Source organism: Polistes fuscatus, unplaced genomic scaffold, assembly GCF_010416935.1.
Source record: "Polistes fuscatus isolate 324 unplaced genomic scaffold, CU_Pfus_HIC Scaffold6, whole genome shotgun sequence".
In the NCBI taxonomy this organism is placed as follows: Eukaryota; Metazoa; Arthropoda; class Insecta; order Hymenoptera; family Vespidae; genus Polistes; species Polistes fuscatus.
Window position 1 is genome coordinate 7,147,969 of NW_025113140.1, and position 17,204 is coordinate 7,165,172.

A 17,204-nucleotide genomic window follows, 5' to 3' on the forward strand; every position below is an offset into this window, starting at 1 on the left:
GGTATGTGCAAACGGATATCTCATCTGTATATACGCGAAAGCGGACGTGAAAATCCGAGGTAGAAAATCCAGCGTGCATGCGTGCATGCTTGCATGCCTGCGTGCATGCCAAAGGATAACAAACGAGTAATATACTATAACACTATATATTTTAGGATTAATTCTTCTACTTTGATTTCTTTTTCCTACTTCTATTGGACAAAAATCTTTGAATTTTTCCATTGTGCAACACTGAATAATGCAAGTCTAACAAATTTCGACAAAAGAACGAATGTTGCTAAATCATTTGGGAATTTATTAAAAATACATTCTTTTTTCTTAAACAAAAGTATCAAACTAATCGTATATAATTTCTAAATTATAGTTCAAAATCGTTGACGTTGAAAATGACTCGAAGTAGATAAACAACCGTCATAAGACATTTTATTAAGTTCGAACGAATAGAAAAGAAAGAATTTGAAAAGTAATTTTAACGAGAAAGAGAGAGAGAGAGATAATTTGAAATTGTTGTCCAACACGTTAAAGTAAAGTTGTAAAACACTCGGTTAAGATTAACCCAAGACACGCATATACAAAGTTCTATAATAATGACCACTTAGGTCCTTTTTATGTTAATTCGAACCTCGAGATATACTACGAGCAAAAGGTGCAATTGTGTTGCTCGACCAACCCGTTTAAAGATCACTCTATTAAAAATTCTTTAACAAGAACAGAAAATAGACGTCATTGTTAAATCATTAACAATTAGGTACCTGTTTATTATATTGAAAATGACATAAATCAAAAGTATCGTACTAACGATTATAATATTCCAGCACTCTGTAATTCAAATTTCAACATTTTGTTTCTTCTACAAATAATTTGAAAAATAAAGCATCACGATTTTGCGACCATAGTTAGAATTAAAATATATTTAATTTGCGCAAAGAAATGAAATATATGTCGATCGGTAGTGCTTTTTACGATAAAACGTTGCGTCATTGAATTTTGTTGTTCTTTTTTTCCCCTCCCCTTTATTGCGGCGGGGTAGATGCAGCAACGCGAATACGCTTTTTTCCTCGCGACACTGATTGCAATAGAACAACGAAACGCACTTTATTCGAAAAGAAATAGAACGAGTGAACACCCCCAAGACATGCACCTGAAACATCGACATGGGATACAATCGACACAAAATGATTCAGCTAATTTTTTGTTCTTTCCTCTTTAGCAGATCGTATAAATTTATATGCAAATAATTGTAATATACTGACCTAAGTCACACACACACACAAACTAATTATACAAATATTATAATTTCGTGATTTTTTTTTTTATTTTATTTTTGCGTTCAACAATTTTCCACTTAGGATTAATCCATTTTTATAATACTCTTCACATATAATGTTTACGACTGCGTATGCACCGCAAATGCAATTTTCTTTCTACCCTTATCATCCATCTGGGATGCAATTTCACATAAAACAAGTGAAATTAGAGGGCGTATGGGAGATAGAAAAAGACAACCACGGGAGGAGTTGGAAGTTATCGGATAAACGTAGAAAGGGAAAAAACGCGTTAATCGTTCTATCTCGTTCTATCTCGTCCCATCCAAATGGGGAGGGGAAAAAAGAAGGAACAAAGAAAAACTAAATAAAATAAAACTAACGCCAGAGCCAGTAGTTGACTTTTTTTTTCCTGGTTCACTCCACTAAAAGGTGGAAAAAAAAAAAAAATAGAACAAGAAAATATATTTCCTTCTTTTTCTTTAAATCGTATTTTCTCTGTTCAGTTTTTTTTCCCCTTTTGGACAGAAAAAAAAAGATCTTCGCGCTCGTACTAAAAACGAGTATAAAATTTAACGACGAGGATTTGCAAGGATAAAACAAAATAATATTACGAACGAATCCGATTCGAATAAATATTCTAAAATACGAAAAAAAAAAAAAAAGAGAGACGAGAGAGATTAACGTATTAGAAAATATTTTCTATCGTAGGGAAATGAAAAAGAAAAATCCATTTAAAAACCCCGAACATATTAAAATAGGATTAGGTATTGGTCAGGATAAAAAGAAAATAATAAAAATGTTTTGATTAATTTATCGGATTTTAGTGAAGTACAACATCACGTAGGACAAATGTATATTTGTGCAAGAATACAAAATTGTACAAAAATGTAAACGAATAAAAAGAGTGAAAGAGAGAGAGAGAAGAGATTTGTAAATGAAAAGAGATTTCACTTTGACGAAGATTTAAACTTCTTTTCAAGTACTGACATACATATATTTTTGTTCCCTTTGCGTTTATATCGAAATCCATTTTCTCTCGGGTGCTTACCAAGCATAAAGTGTTCGTTCAAGATCAGGAAAAGAGAGTAGGAAGAAGATAAAATAAAAAGCATTAACCGAATTTAATTTAAAACGGATGGGGAAAAGAAAAAGAAAGAGAAACAGATAAAAAAAAAGAAAAGGAAAGAGAATCGTTGACTTTCCAAATTCTAACCTACAATTTCCAAGAGAAATAAAATGACAAAGAAAACGATACGACCACGAGAAAACATTAACCGAATTTAATTAAATCCTTTTTAGAAGCAAATTTTTATTACTGCATCGTATTAAAAACAAAAGAAGTTTTAATATATTTTGTCCCAGTTAGTATGCATAATATAATTATAATATATTATTCAAACATATATATATATATACTAGTAATTATACTAATGTAATTATAATACGCGTATTAGAATAATTCAATTAATCTGTCACTTATATTCGTTTAGATATAATTATACCACTAATTAATTAAACATTGAACATTAGAATAATTACATTGAATTAAATTATGGTGTAAATGTGAAAAAAAAACATGGAAAAATAAAATAAATGTAATATTTGTTCTTGTAAGTTTCTAGGAATTCGTCGACGATATTAGAATTGAAAAAAGAGTCGCCACCGTCATATCGTATGAACGTAGTTAATAACACGGCCGCCATTATATCGGGCTCGCACGACACGGAAAATACGCGGGTCAATTTATTGTTGGTAAGCATGCATTTATTATACTCGATCGATGATAATTATATATATATATATATGTATATTATTGTAGATATTAAATTATTCGAATTTATCTTAACTATGAGATCGCTTCTACATTTTTTATTTTATATTCTATTATATTTTTTTTTTCATCTTTTGCGTGTAAAAAAAAATGGAAGGTAAAGGTAAAAGTAAAAAAGAAAAGAAGGGCAATTGTAGCGAGGAGCTTACACAGAAAGAAAGAAAAAAAAAAACGAGGAATAAAGGGAGAGAAACATGTAAGTCATTGAAAACACATATATACTAAAATACTATTGAACGTGCACGTGGTATTTGGGTGTGCTGGTAGTGGTGTGTGGGTGTGGGTTGAAGCTTCGTCCTCGCGACAAAAATAAAAAAGCCAGCACACAGCAGTAGTGTATCTAGATCTTTCCTGGTTTAAACGAACACGTTAAAAAAGCGCACGCGATCATAGAGAGAAAAAGAAAGAGAAAATGAGAGAATATGGGAGAGTAAAAGATAGAAAGAGAGAGAGAGAGAGAGAGAAAGAAAAAAGGAGGACGACAGAATCGATACGATCAGTTGTGGTAGATAATGACACGCGACGTTAATGTTTCATCGCCTAATTCGACTAGAAACCTTTGGCCCTTCGCGTTTTGTCACGCTCCTTTTTCTCTCTGTGTGTGTACGTACAACGCAAGACAATCTACTACAAACCCCCCCAACATACTTTACGAGAAACAATATTTATTTTGATTTTGATCTTTTATTATTTAAACGCAATCAATCGTGTTTTCGAAACTCGTATCGATAATAGATCGATCAAAATTGAAAAGATCATTCAAAAATGTTATATACGAGAATATAATCTTTAAACAAATGATATCGATGAACTTTTGTAGAAAACATTACAAAATTATTCTAAATTAATTTCATAGTAAATGATAGGATCTAGCATATTCACGAACATTATTACCACAATAAATAAAATCATTAAATTAACAAAACCAAGGAAAATTATTCCGAAATGATATCTCAAACGATTACACATCATACAAACCAATAAAAGTTAGATAGTAAAATCACAGGAGAAAGAAGATTGGCAATGATGAAGAACAGAAAAAAAAAGACAAAAAAAAAAGAAAAGGTTCTCGAAGGAGTGAAAGAATGCGAAGGGACGAAGGGAGTGGGGAATGTCTCTCCGAGACAAAGAGTTCCACGAAAAAGGGAAGACAAAATTGTGTTGGTTTAAAGAGAAAGGGTGGTGGTGGTAGTCGTGGTGGTGGTGGTGGTGGTGGTGTAGGTAGTCGAGGGTTGGTAAAAGGGCGCCGTAAAGTCTGCAATGGGAGTAGCGTGAGGCGCCGTCGAGTCCACCCCATTGTAGGTGGGGTAAACGGGGGTGGGTGGGGGGTGGGATAAGAGTGCATCGGTTAACCAGTCCGTAACCAGTCCGTAACTAGTCCGCACGCGCCACTCCGGAGCCATTCCGGTATGCTACAGCGAAAGGAACAAGGCCTGAAAGAGGGGGCACGAAGGGGGGACGAGGGGGAATAGGGTGGTAAAGACTGGACGACAATTAGGGACGCAACAACCACCACCATCACCACCACTACCACGACCACCAGTTTCAGGATTCGACGAACTTTTTCTAAATGGATTTTGCATTTTCTAACTGAATTTCTCTTACTCTTCTTTTTATTATTTTGTTGTTGTTGTACTTATTTGTACACAAATATTTAGTTAAACAAAAGTAATTGTTAAGAATTTTATCGAAGAAAAATAGAGATATTGTTTTTTAATTAATCGCATGATACGCATCAATCAACACTTTTGTTCTTTACAATATTCTTTTCGCGAAAGAAAAGGAAATGAAATTTCTTGAATGAACGCGAGCTCGTAAAGATAACAACCGTGCATTGTTAATCGTTACAACACTTTTATTCTATACGACGACTCGTATCCCACGAACACGAGGAAGCTCAACTTTTAACATCGTTCTAGAATATATTTTCTTTTTTTTTTATCTTCATCTAAATTAAAAAAATACGAGTCTGCTCGAATTAAATATTGCATCTATCATTTTTCTAATATATATAAATATACATAAATATTTTAATTAATTTGAATAACGTATAAAATACAAAAAGGGATCGCGAATTCGCGTGAATTTGGTTCCTACTTTAATTCGAAATGAAATAATTTATTCATCATAGGCGAATAATATAATAGGTCAAACGTATCGATCGTTAGATATCGCGTGCATTAGAAGGGAGAGAAGAGAAGAGAGAGAAGGTAAAGCGGCAACGTCTAAATTCGATCTAGTCGAGCATTATAACGTATATTACGAACCCCTCTACTACTTTTCTACATATATATACACACACATACATAGATGAACACGCGTTTAGTTCAAAATGGAATGTGCAGTACACACCGAGAACGCGGAAAACGCGAATCTCGTGTTTCTAACGTTTTATTTCACGGTATCCTCCTCCCACCCCCCTCCTCCTCCTCTTCTCTTATATCGATCGTAATAGAAAGTTAACTTAACTTGTGAAGAATCTTTATTGAAGAAGAGGAATTTACTCCTTAAATCGTATCTTCCCTCTTCTTGTTCTTCTGTTTTTTTTTGAATCAAAAGTATAAATTGCATAATGCATATAATGAATGATTTTTGTATGATTTATTTTGAAGATATTCATTTAAAAACGCACGAACTTTTGATTCTAATGTCACATTTTGATCTCGTTATTTGATTTAAACAAATCAAATATCTACGATCGATCGAGAAAATATTTATTATACATAGAAAAAAGAAATAGGATTTGTTATTGATAACACTAAATCGAGAATGTAAGAACTTTATCGATTTTACGCGAAGGACAACGGGGTGTGTGTGTGCGCGCGCGTGTGTGTGTGGCATCCCATCGTTACGAGCCTTTCTAATCTCCTTGAAAGCTCAAAAAAAAAAAAAACAAGAAAAAAAAAAAGATAAAAAGAGAGAATAAAGAAAAAAGAATTGACGAAAAAAAAAGAAAAATAGAAGAAGAAGGGGGTGGGGAAATAAAAAGGCATGCGGTGGTAGGTAGAACAGGCGGAATGACCAGCACACTTTTATCGTAATAATATCTCCCCCTCCCCCACCCCCATCCCCCTTTTCCCATGCCCCCATCCCCCTTTTCCCATGCGAGTTATATCATCCCTATGATATTTGTGAAATAATCATCTCACTTCCCCCTCCCCCTCACCCCATCATCCCTTCCCTTTTCTTTTTATATACACTTATGCGTATACTCGTGAATGGATAATTAATGAAATGTTTTATTATGATTTTGAACAAAAAATCAATTAGTTTTATGTTGAGTTTAGTATGTATATTGTTTGGTCGAATAAAATTTTGCTGTATTTAGCGAAACGCTTCGTTTATGACGTTTTTTTTCTCGTATGCGTATTGTTCAAACACACATGCATATATGCACCAGAGTGCATATCGATGACTTTCGAATATAAATTCCGCATTCTTCCAGAATTGCTTCCGGAAAGATTTATGCGTGCACGTGCATATATGCTTCAACGCGATGATCCAATTCAATGATCGAATCATCTATTTTTTTTGTTTCTTTAAAGACAATAAATATTTATCTATCGTTGTAAAAAAAAAAATTGAGTCCGATGTTTGCCGAACGATTGGACCATCCACGAAAATAGAAAATTCGAAAAAGGATTATGTTTTTCGCGAGAAAGATAAAAATAAAGATAGAGAAGCGAAAGAAGAAAAATATTCTCTCTTATTCCATATAATCCGAAAGTTGAAACTTGAAAACGTATTGTTTGGGAAAAATCGAAAGAAAAGCAACGAAAATCTTCGCGTAACTCTACTTAAAAGATATATTTTTCTTCTAGAAGGAAAATCTTCTTTAGTTTACTTTCCTATGTTCGTGTGTGTGTGCGTGTGTATGTGTGTGTTTCTTTTTATTCCTAATTTCAGTCGCTGCGCGTGTCAAAAATATTTTAATAAAATTTACGTATCACGTTTAATTTTCTATCTATGTAAAACCACCGTATATCAAACCTGATTAAAATCTTACCACGCGATACACGACATTTTGAATATCAATTATCTCACGAAATACGATAGCTCATTCGTCATAAGTAAAAACTGACTAGAGAAAAAAAAAAAAAAAAAAAGAGATTAGAGAAGATACAGAGAAAGAGAAAGTTTTAAATTGATTAAAAAAAGCAGCAACACGAATGTGAAAAATAACCTCGACTATTCCGACAAATGAGAAGAACTCGAGAAAATAAAATTTTTGAAACGTCGCGTCATGTCGTCTCGCGAATTACTACCCCCTCTTCCCCCCCACCACCACCACCCAACTCTTAAGAACTAAGAAATATCTTCTACGATTAAAATGTCATAAGGTTTCGTGGCACGAAGGAAGAAAGAAAGAAAGAAAGGACAAAACAAAAGAATACTTTGAAAAATAAAATGGAGTAAGCGCGACACGCCGACAAAATGGCGACCGTAAAATATGAGTCCAATAATTTATCCGTCCATTCTGACAAAACCTGATCGAATATACGCCACCATTCGTTTTGTTTCTTGCGTTGATTTATCTCTTGTTTGTAAACAAAATAATCGATTAAACGAATACTTCAAAAATATTATCTCATTACGATATAATGTTTAATAAATGGGAAACATGTTGTTTAACCATGGTACCAAAATTATATATGATAAATTAATTAAAAAATATTGAAATAACGCGTATGTGTTATTTTATTTCTAAACGTTTTAAAAGTAAAAAGACATACCACCTTCTTATATCTTAAATTTACTTCCTCGAAAATAATCTTAACGAGCAATACTTAAAATAGTTTGAAAATCAAACGACGAGATACGAGTGACGAGAAAAAAACGTCTAAGATAAAATAATAATATAAAATTGCTCGTAAAAATGTTTGTTTCGACGTCCGGGATATTCATTCTCGTGTATATTCGCGAACATTCGTAAGAAACTCAAAGAAGAAAACGGCAAGAGAGAGAAGAAGGCGGAACGGGACACGTTCGAGTTGGCAAAGAAAAGTGGCCAGGTGAATAAGCGAGAGAGAGAGAGAGAGAGAGAGAATTTTATTGGCTGCAAGCAAGTTGGCTTACAAATTCGACGCTTAGTTTATTCATTTCGTTATTACAAGAAACATCATCTATTTCTCTTACTAACTTAACCAAACTAATGTACCTACCTACTCTACTTGCTATCTTCGAAAATAGAATGATCGACGTTGGATGGATGGAATTGATATGACAGGTATATATGAAGGAAGAAGAGGTGTATACAGAAATTTAGCATCGATTGGAATACAAAAATCTTCAACGTCAATCTTCGCATAGTATTGTTTATTACGAACATTCAATCGATGTATAATGTTGAATTAGAAAAGAATTAAAAAAGACAACAAATTAAAAATAAAACAGATGAAACGTATGGTGAAAGATAGAAATATATTTTTTAATCGATTGATTTAATCACAAACGAATTATTACTTTTTTATTTTATAAAATAAAGATTCTTATTGGAAATAATCATTTCTTTATTTTCCATGTAAGATTCGTCATATTTCTATTTGCGATAAAAATACATTTTCCTTTCTGCTCGTCGATACCACACCGCCACCACCACCACCTCGTCATAATTAAAACGAATTCCATTTACTTTTTTGATAACTCAACGAACCGAAAAAAGTGTCAGCTGTCGGACGTAAAAAAGAAAAAGAAAAGAAAATAAAAGTTATTATTGGCAAACATAATTCTTGCCGAATACATTAACGAATATCTATTCGATTTTCTTCCAAGTATTTTTTTTCTTTCTTTTTTTTTTTGAATGCTATACCTAACCGTTTGTCGAATATATTTCTCTTCGAATTATTATTTTCAAAGGATCGCATTCATTACACGATACGCCATCAATTCGTACCAATTTATTTTTCCGATAAACACCATTGCATGCATTCAAATACGAAATACTAGAACAATTCGCTGATCGATTGATACGATTTAACAAATATATATTCTTTGTAATAATTATAAAAATTACAATAAAATGACGTAGCAAAAATTGATAATATTTGTACGAGCTCGCCCAAAAACTACTCATCGAAACGTGAAACACGATATCTACATGCAAAAAAAAAAAAGTATATCTTTCGAGTAATCAAGAAATAAAAATAGAAATAGAAAAAACGAGAAAATTGTTTTATCGAATCGGAGTGAATTTTATTCGATCGACTATAGGTGCAAGTGCAGAGGGGGAGGAGGAGGGGGAGGGGGAGGAGGAGGGGGAGGGAGGGAGGATGGTGGTAGGTCTGTCTCTCTTTCTGCGTTTGACGGTTCAATTACTTTCATAAGACGAGTAAGTCCGTCTGTCCGTCCGTCCGTCCATCCGTCCATCCGTTCGCTCGACCGATCTCAAAATTAGATTCTATGAAACGAACGAGCCGGAAGAGAGAAAACGAACGAGTAACTCAAAGAGAAAGAAAGAAAGAGAGAAAGAGAGGAGAGAGAGTAAACCGCGTATCAAATTTATTTAGCATCCGTGTGAATTCCGTCGAGGAAGCACGAGAATTCATTCATTCTCGACTTTCCATCTCTATTTCTACCTCCCCTACTCCCCCACCTCCCACCACCTCCATCAGCCCCCTTTCACTCTTCTATCTTTATCCGCATCTCGTGTCTCTCTTATCTATATATCTTTTTTTACCTTTTCTCTCTCTCTCTCTCTCTCTCATAGTAACCCGCCAACTCATTAATTCACTGTTCATCTATATTCATCTTGTTTTCTTCTATTTCTTTCCTTTTCTTCTACTCCTTATCTTTTCTATCTTTCAGAGAGAGTTTCTACGTTAACTCGGCGAGGGCCAGAAACCAGCCCGTGAACCCCCCACCCCCTCCTCCTCCTCCTCTCCTCTCCCCCTCCTTGTCCATTATATTCGCAAAACAATTTTTATCCGAAAAACGTTTCACTTATCTACCTGGCCTACAAACGAAGTAAAAAAACGAAATACAAATAAATATAACAAAAGTGAATACGATAAAAAGATGGAGGAGGGGGTGGGGGTGGGTGGTAGTTAAGAGACGGAATAAAAGAAGAAAATGTTATCTCCCGCAAATCCCGTACGAACTTTTTTTTCTTTTTTTTACCGCTGCCTACGACTATGACGACGAGGAACAGTTTCCCAGAGAGAGAGAGAGAGAGAGAGAGAAACGAAATAGAAGAAAAATTTGTTAACTGCCTTCGGCACTCAGGCTCCACGCTCTATTATCTCTCCCCCCCCTTCCTCCCCCCCTCCCCCTCTCTTTCACTCTTCCTATTTCTTTGAAAGAAAAATTCTATCGTTTCGTTAGCACTCCCTGTGAACGAGTTGAACAAATTTGAAAAAAAAGAAAAGAAAAAAAATGGTGACAATTATTTTTTATTTCCATCCTCCCCCCTCCACCCCGTTTTACGTTTCAACCATTTTTTATTTTCAAAGGTGTAACACAACGTTTACCCAAACTCCTAGTAGTTAAATAATAAAACTTTTGTCGGTAGAAATAATATGCGAATCGAATAATGAACGAAATTCGCGTATTTTACGTAAAAATGCCACGTAAAAAAAGAAGAAAAAAAAGATAATGTAAACGTTCGTTTTGTTTTTATTTTTTTTTTACTTTACAATTCCATGGCGCAAAGCGAGATAAACGCAAAACGTAATTCAACGAATTTATAGAAATTATCCACGCGGAAAGAGAGGAGGAAAAAAAAATAACACGTTTTACGCATTTATTTGATTCCTTCTTTGGTGTCCAAGAGAAGGCCATTGGTTGACTATCCCAGTCTCGCAAGGTATTTCACTCGAAACGAAGTTACATAAAAGATTCTCTCTCTCTTTCTCTTTCTCTCTATCTTGCGAGCAAGTAAAGATAGGAATTTAGTTTCAAAGACGATTTTCAAAGTAAAACGGGCTATTTTTATTCGCCGATGTCGCATCGAACATCGCTACTCTGCTTCGTGAGCAATCCTACCACGTATTTGTGTGTGTGTGTATTTGTATGTATGCGTTATAAGTAACTATAAATATATATATAAATTTTCTGAACGAGTTATTTATTAAACACAATTAATTGAGAAAATATCAATGATTAGTTTCACTTGTGTGTCTATGAATTTTTGTCGAATAATTTTCATGAAATTCGTGCAATTAGATATATTAATGAATGTATATTATTTTTATAATTTTGCATGAACAATCTAAATGACTACTTTTTAAATATAAAACTCGTACATTTTTTTTGTATAAAAAGAAAATCATATTTTTAAATATAATTATACAAATTTGTATGGAATAATAATGTTTTTTGTTGAGAAGAAAAATAATTTATTTTTTTCTAGTCCCTCTATATATATATATATTTTTCACGTATATAGTACTTGAGAGTTTCTAACAGTACTTTTCGCAATCTGAATTTCATTCACGACATCAGCCAACGTTGCAATTCTTGAAAGCTTTCAAAAACTATATATATATGTTTCCTGTCTCCAGTTTATTCTAAGGTATTTATACAGTAGAAATCTAGATATATTCCGTATTTCTACTATAAGAATACACTACTAGTATATTCATATGTATACAAAATATGAATATATTATAAAATGTCATGGAAATATTTGTCATTTTCACGATACATTAAAACTATTGATATTATCGAACAAATCATCAAATAAAAATTAGCATAATTGTTCTGATCGCGTATCAACTATCATAATCGTCGTTTAACCATTTCCAAAATAAAATATAATATACGCGTATCAATGCATTCGATTCTTGAAATAACGTTCAAACGTAAATGCACCTGTGTTTTCCATTTATATTGCCAGTCGATTAAATTCGTCGAATTAAAAATGCCGTTTCAAACGCGAATACTATGAGAATTATTTAACAAACAAAAAGGAAAATAAAATAAGAAAGAAAGAAAGATAAAGAATGAGAAAAGATGAACTACTCTCTCGTCATATGAGTTGTGTAGCAAGTACCTGTATGCGTTTATATATATGTTGCTCTTTCTCGTTGAAGAAACCCCCCACCCCCACCCCATCCCGGCCCCCCCCCTGCACCACCCACTCTTACTTTGCTCTCTAACTCTTTTGTTCGATATGAATGGAGATTTTGAAGTCACCGAGAGTCAAGATGGCCTTTTCAAACGGGACACCAGACGTACTCGAAATTAAGGATGAAGTGTAACACAAAAACACGAGCTAAGGTTTCTTCTTACGACGTTGTTGGTTTGTTCTTTTTTTTTCTTTTTTTTTTTTCTGCAATGAATAAATCAAAGCATACATTTTTTATAAAGAACAATACAAAAATTATATAAAAGGTATGTTCGAAGAAATGATTTCTTTTTTCTATCGAATTTATATAAGCAATGTTGTATAATATTATTATTCATTTATATATATATATAGGAATGGATATAAGAAGTTTATTAAAACGATATAATCCTGCATTTTACACTCACGTAACTGCATACGGCATTGAAAAGAAAAAAAAAAAAAAAACGATATAAACTAGTTTAATTTATCTACGTTTACGCGATAATATTTTTAATCGATGAAACATATATTACTCGTTGAAACAAAAACACTTATCGTTTTTAGCAAATAACGTTATTATTATTATTATTGCTTTCATTTAAATTTAAACTAAAATGAAATGAATATTAATTAATGGTCGATTAAACATTATACATCGTATTGTATTATTGTCCTATCAATTTAACAATGAAATATTATATATTTAGGATGCATTAAATATGGGAATGAAAAAAATATTGAAAAATATAATTACGTTGATTGGTTGAAAAAGTTTCGAGTGTCGATGAAAAAGAAAAAGAAAAATAAAAAGCTTGGAACTTTGTTTAAGCAAAAAAAAAAAAGAAGAAAAGGAAGAAAAAAAATGTTTAGGTCAAATGCATTTTATTCATTTGCAAATGAAATTCTTTCATTAGCTAATGCGCGCGTCGGTCGTTAGTATTGAAATCAAATACTAAGAACAAACAATTTTCCAATATTATTTCTCTCGATCCAAGCATAAATTAAAATTTGAAAAAAAAAAGAAAAAAATGTAACATTACTCACCAATAATGATGTAAACGTCGGTGCAAACTTCGGGACAAATCGGTAGAAAAGCCTGCACAGATAAAAGGAGAACGTACCGTTTTAATTTTATCTTCTTCTTTTGTATTTTTTGATTTGTTTTTTTATTCTTTTTTTCTTTTTTTTTTAACGTTCACGTTCACCCAACCAACAACAAGAAAATAATGAAAATCGATTGATCACTGAAGCTTACGTAAAGAAGACAAAAAAATCAAATGAAAAAAAATAGAACAGACCACCTATCTGCCTTCGTATTTATCGATTAAACACACACACACACACACACACACAAATTAAATTTTAAATTCAATTTGTTTGGCCCACCCAGTATAATATTATTAAAATCAATGCTACTAGACACCGTTACTCCGTAACGAAACAATAATTTCAACGTACATTATGTCATATTAAACAATTAATTACACTTTTATATTCCCAAACGTCTCAGATAAATTTTGTTAGCAACGTTGTTGTTGTTGTTGTTTAATTGAACAAGCATGGAATTATTATTTCTTTTTTCTCTTTTTTGATAAAAAGTTTCAAACGTAACGAATGTAGTAATTGATTTTGAAAATCGCGGATAGAAACAGTTCGTGGATTAATGGTGTTGAACAAATGAAACAAATGGATACTCGTATGTATTATAAATAGCGATCACAGGAAACCGGTTTGCTTATAAAGTACTAGTAAATCCTTACTTAATACCAATTGTAACTTTTTTATACGAAGTACATTCCGAGGAAATAAACAAAGCAAAAGTGATAAACAACAAGAGTGAAAAACTAAAAAAAAAAAATAAAAAAACAAGCAAATGTAATAATAAATTAAATTTTTCAATAGAAAATTAATATCAAATATAAAGCAACGAACGTGAAATACGATTTAAATATAACGTATAACTTGTCCACATCACTATTATCACTATCTCAATCAAATATTATTCAAAGCCAATGACAGATAAAATCATAGACTTTAGAAGCTCGTTGTTTAGAAACAACAAACAAAAACGATTCACTTTGACGTAAATTTATATAAACACGATCCAACAGATATATCTTCTTATTGTTAATAAAGAAAATAACAACACAACAAAATACGTATACATTAAACGATCTAATTCTCTCTGTTAATAATAAATCAATATAATAATCACTTATTCATAAACAATACAACCGTAACATCATTAACTATATTTATAATTAATTATCGCGAGAAAATAAGAAACGAATAGTAATAATAACAAAATCAAATCAAATCAAATCAAAATTCTCACTTTGCACTTCACCTTCTTCCTAGAACAAATTCTCTCTATCTCTGTTAAATTAAAAGAAAAAAAAAAAAAAAAAAATTGAAAAATAATCGAAACAAAAGTACGTGAGTGGTAAAACACAACAGAGATTGGCAGAAAAGAACTGTCACTAGAGAGACACTAGGAACACTAGTAACTAAGCTAACTTAGCAGCGACTTCTTCTTCTTCTTCTTCTTTGAACGAGTAGCACAAGCTAGCAAGTAAGAAAGCAAGAAAGCAAGCAAGCAAGCAAGCAAGCAAACAGCAAACACCAAGCTGAGCCATGCTTTGCCCCCCACCTCACCCCACCCCCACCCCCTCTTTTACATTCTCTCTCTCTCTCTAATACGTGTCTTCGATGAGAAGAAGAAGAAGAAGAAGAAGAAGTTGGTGGGGCAGGTAAGTAGAAGGGATTCAGGGTGATTCAGGAGTGGTATACCGAGTGAAAAGGGGGGAGGAGGGGGGGGAGAATGCACGCGTATATGATGCGTGAATGCACTCTCTCAGCGAATGCATTCGCGCGCTATTTTACTGTTTCTCTCTCTCTCTCTGTGTCTGCTGTGTCAACGAAATGCGAATATGCACTACACCACCACGTTTTTTGTATCCCTTTTTTATTTTTCCTTTTTCTTTCTCATTCTCTTCGAGGTAACACATTGTTCAAATGCGCGAACGAAATATCAATGCTACGACGTCGTTGGCTTTTTCTCCGTCCCTCTCGCTGATTTTTTGGATTTTATTCTAAACGAGTTGAGAGGGGCAGTGTGGTGGGGGGACGTGTCAATGAACGAGAAATTCTATTGGGTTAACTCGAGTATGGTGTAAATTTTATCTACGATGATTATTTCGTCATTGGACGACTGTACTTCGATGAAAATTAGTATTTATTTTTTATTAGTATTAAAAATTATTATAATATATTTTTATATATAATTATATAAAAATTAGTATTTATTTTTATTTGTTAGTATATTTTTTCCCCCCTTCATTTTTCTTAATATGTATAAAAGAATTTTTGAAGTATTTTAATTTTTTTTTTTTGTGATATGGGTATTCGCGTTTTATAGGTTTGCAACGAAATTTACGTATGGTTTTATGGAATTATTATTGTCTACTACTAACGGGGAAAGGGGGAAGAAGGGAGTTATATAACAATACACGAAGCGTATACTGAAATTCTTGAACGCGCGTTTTATATGTTTATTATATTGAAATATGTATGGGTGTATATATGTAAAATATAATGAAACTTGTGAATATACGAAGTGTTCCGTAAAACGGAATAGTATAAGGTGCATTATAGGACAACAGAGGGAGATATGCATTTATATGAGAATGCGAAATTGAAATGGAAAAAAAGTGGTGTTATTTTCATCAGTTCGTTTCGTTGTTTGATAAAACGAGAATGATTTTTTTTGGCTCGTCGCACGTTCGCACAATTCTTTTCTACTATTTTGGTTATTATGCAATGATTTTTTTTATTACAACTTAAAAGTGACAATTTTATTTTTTCTTTTTTTGGCTAGAAAAATCAAAAAGCGATTTTCATTCATTTCGAAGGTAAGAGAGAAAGAAAAACAAAAAAAGAAATCTATCGAAAAGAAAGCAGACGAGGAAAAAGGTTTAGGAGGAAGGGTTTGAAAGAAATCGGTTGGTAGCTTCGGGGGGTTGTTCTTATCCCTCATTGAAAATTATGCAGTGGGACAAGAAAACCTGGAAAATTGTTCGCGAAAACGTTAAACGGTTCCCCCGCTGTGTATAAAAGTAAAAGAGAAAAAGGATGGACGCCAAAGCGAAAGCAAGAATTATTAAAGGGAAAACGTTTCTTTTTGTTTTTCTTTTCCTTTTTTTTTGAAAGAAGAGAAGAGTTGAAAAGACTCGTTTTAGGTTAGGTATTCTACACACACACACACACATACAGGATGACTGAACGAATAGACGAAAAATTTTTCTAAACGATCTGGTTTCCAATAAAACAAAAAACCTCAACAATCACAAAGATTTAGAAAACTAATTAATAATAATTTGAAATATATGAATTGCAAAGAAATCTCGAAGTTAATTCGACGAATCATAAAATGCCCAGCAATTGGACGAACAATTTTTGTAGAAGGAAACTAAAAACTATCAGCTAACGTAATAACGCGATATTTTGTTCTATAAAAAATACAAAAAAAAAAAGAAAGGAAAACAACACACAACGCGCGAAAGAATAAAGTTTCCTCAATTACGCGAATAATCCTAACGCGATCCAATCGGAAAAGTTACTCTCCGACTAAAAGCCGCAATTAAAAAAAAAAAAAAAAAAAAACAACAAATATAAGCCAACGAAAACAAATCAGAAAAAGAAGCAAGAGAAAACTAAATTGCAATTGGATATAAAAATATAGAGACATACGAACCAACGTTAATAATAACTCAACTCCGCCAATAGGTTTCCCTCTTTCTTCGAGACGATGAACTTTCCCACAAACAATAATATCCGAAATAATTAGAGGTCTTGAAAAATGCAGTTTCTTTTTCCTTTTAATTTTACAAAAAATCGTAGATGATCCCAAACCGTCGTAGCCGAAAATACTTTGCGACGAAAGTATTTTTAAACGTTTAATATTTAAAGTTTTCGTTCACCAGTTATAACAATAACATTCGATCGCTATAATCATGCGTGTAGCATATTACTAACGTAGAACGAATAGAATGCATTTACG

General features: G+C 32.7%; 1 protein-coding gene across 2 annotated transcripts in view; it reads right to left on the bottom strand.

Annotated features, from left to right (window-relative positions):
- Window positions 1-17,083, bottom strand: part of LOC122522843 (heterogeneous nuclear ribonucleoprotein K) — a 56,092-nt gene extending 39,009 nt beyond the window's left edge. The window contains exons 1-2 of one of the 2 annotated variants that reach the window (XM_043644172.1): window positions 16,898-17,078; window positions 13,190-13,241 (exon numbers count right to left, since the gene is read on the bottom strand). The gene's annotated coding sequence lies outside the window, so the exon portion shown is untranslated. Of the gene's footprint in view, window positions 1-13,189; window positions 13,242-16,897 lie in introns of both variants that reach the window. The other variant, XM_043644173.1, reaches the window with a different exon arrangement.
- Between the last annotated feature and the right edge of the window lie 121 nt (window positions 17,084-17,204).